A 2,780-nucleotide genomic window follows, 5' to 3' on the forward strand; every position below is an offset into this window, starting at 1 on the left:
ACAGACTGCGGGGTCCAGAACCGTCTACCTCACCGAGGACCTTGAAGGAAGCACCCCTCCCCTTACCCTGAGAATACAGTGTACCCATGACGGCCAGTGGATGTTTTAAGCCAGCGCTCCACGTTCACAACTCCTGCGAGACAGGTCACCTCACAGGAGCTCCAGGAGGTGGCTATAATAGTCCATGAGAATGGTGTGGCAGAGGACCAGGCTCCACAAGTAGTAGTAGGTCCTCCACTGAAGTGTAACAGATAACGTGGACCGAACCTTCTCTAGCCCATTATTACGTGAGGTCTGAAACACTAATTGGAATACGTTCACTCTGCCCGTACAAGGAAAGGTTCGGGGGACTATACTATATAGGGGGCAGTGGAGCAAAAGAGCACCAACACATTCCATCCTGATGCCTGGTCCAACCAGGGAATGTGTCACTGTATGTCTTGTGCTTTTTCCAGGATACCTGGACAGGAGGATCCCAGAAGAAAAGGAAAAAAAGGGGTGGAGTGGTAATCACGATAGCATAGAAATTAGGCTTCTATAGGTATTTAGGCCTGCGTGTTTGCCTGACATAGGGTTTTGGGTTTGTCTGTCCACTTCAGAAATGAGGTTTTACAAGATACAGTTGTCTGTATATGTAAAGAAGGAGCAAAGACGCTGTGGGTTGCTTCTCCCCTTGGCCAGAGGGGGTTTTATTACTATGAAAAAAAATAAGAGATGGTGTTAAAGTGTTGCGAGATATGTTGGAAGTTGGATATATGGATGTATAATTGGAGGACAGTTTTTGGATATGCTACCGAGGAAACAGTAGAAGTTTAAATCTCCAGCTGGAAATGGTGAACAGCAGCACATCCCAAACAGTGCAAGTAACTTAACGTAACTGGATATAATCACAGTGTTGTTCAATTACTTAGGACAGATAATCCGGGTAGAGAGTTCTGCAGTAAGTGACTTGGAACTAGGCAAAATGCCCGTGGATTTGCTTCCCAAAACAGTTGTGATCCAGATCCTAAAGGTGTTTCCTCCGGAAGATATCTCCTAGCTAATTGCAGGAGATAATTTAGACCTCTGCCATCAGATTAATGAAATAGATGGGGAATATTTCGGGAAGCCATTCCTCACTAGCACAGCTGAGATTTTGGGTAGCTTGGTAAAGCATTCTTCTCCAGAGAAATGGAAATTTGGCCTCATCAACAGCAAGGATTTTGGTAGGACTAACATACAAACAGTGAGCACCCCGTAGTTAGTTTTCAACGCAGAGATGAAAGCTATGTGGAGCTACGATCCAAGTAAAACTGTGCATAGAAAATAACTCCCTATTGGAGTGGCCTTGATTAGAGTCCCAAAGGATGAAATGGTTAGATTGAGAAAAATGGGCCTTTACCATATTAATCCAGAGTTTCACGAGGCAAATAGAAAAAGAGTTGACGCTTTCAGAGGATGTTCTTTCCTCACAGACCTTAGCTGGCTGCGTTACAGGACAATAAGGATTCTTCCTTCTGTCCAATTGTAAATCCTTTGTTTACATTCCCCCAAGGGTGAATGTTTGCTTCAGTAACTAATAGTTTTCTAACACGGGTGATCGGTCCTTTGTTGACACTGAGGAGCTAGCCTACGGGCGTTGCCAGAATTACAACGTACTTCAGTAACAAACATACCGTAAAATCTCCGAGCGCCACATACAATGTTGGTGCCCACATTTTAACAGGACAATGCCTTTCAGTAGATTGTGAGTTTTCAAAGGATACCTCACAAGGCATATGTTCTACAAAATATATAACAGTGGTGAATCATGGGGGGTACAGGGTGTGACAGTTGTACAGTGTGTCACACTTAGAGGACTGGATTTGAGTTCTGCTTCTCAATAGGTTTGCTAAGTTTTTATACTTTTGAACAGTAAAAATGTTGAGTGTTTAAATTCATTTCAAGCATCCCCATTCAGTGGAATGCCTGAACATATGGGAGATGGATACGAAAATATATATTTATTAAAAAGAAGGCAAGTATTTAGGGGGCACCCGGAGTTGAACCAGGGACCTCTCGATCTGCAGTCGAATGCTCTGCCACTGAGCTATACCCCCACCTTTCAATGCAATTAGCAGCCAGCTCACTTTTTAAAAAGCACATTTATTAAAGTTTAAATACACGTGAAAACACCACAGCTTGCACAACCTTCACAGTTGCTCAATTTCACCAGAGCACAACAACAGCTTTTCGGGGACCACACCCTGCTCCCTACCTCCAGGCCCTTTAACTTCTCCTGCATTGATCCAAACCCTTAAAGCAGGCTTCTCAAACCGGAGGTTGGGACCACTCAAGGGATGGTGAGGTTATTATGGGGTATCACGAGCTATCAGCCCCCGCACGTGCCGTGGCTGTAGCTGTCAGCCCCATGCATGACTGATCGCCAAAGCCCTTCAGAGCTGAGTGGCCGCAGAGCAGCCGCTGCTGACTGGGTGCTCTGAGACCAGCACTGCCCCCAACATCAGCACAGCAGTCATGGTGGCGTGGCGTGGCATGGGCGGGGGGCCTTGTCAGTTTTTTTGGGGGGGTCGTCACAGCCTGAAATATTTTCAAGGGGGGGTCCCAGCAAAAACAGTTTGAGAACCCCTCCTCAAGGGATCTGAATCCCCCAGATCAAGTGAGTGTGGGGGGAGGGGAAGAGCCACGGGTCGCCTAAAACACTGATAATGAGGGCTGGGGGCCAGCCCTCTGCTGTTTTAGTTACTCCATATGCGAATCAACTTCGTATCTTCTTTCTAAGCACCAAACTCCTCCCCCTT

General features: G+C 46.1%; 1 non-coding gene across 1 annotated transcript; it reads right to left on the reverse strand.

Moving 5' to 3' along the window:
* Window positions 1-2,006: 2,006 nt before the first annotated feature.
* TRNAC-GCA (transfer RNA cysteine (anticodon GCA)) lies at window positions 2,007-2,078 on the reverse strand. The gene has a single exon. It is a non-coding gene; the product is annotated as a tRNA-Cys (tRNA).
* Between the last annotated feature and the right edge of the window lie 702 nt (window positions 2,079-2,780).

This window comes from Emydura macquarii, unplaced genomic scaffold (assembly GCF_026122565.2).
Source record: "Emydura macquarii macquarii isolate MOO-44397 ecotype Brisbane River unplaced genomic scaffold, CSIRO-AGI_Emac_v2 contig_2967, whole genome shotgun sequence".
In the NCBI taxonomy this organism is placed as follows: domain Eukaryota; kingdom Metazoa; phylum Chordata; order Testudines; family Chelidae; genus Emydura; species Emydura macquarii.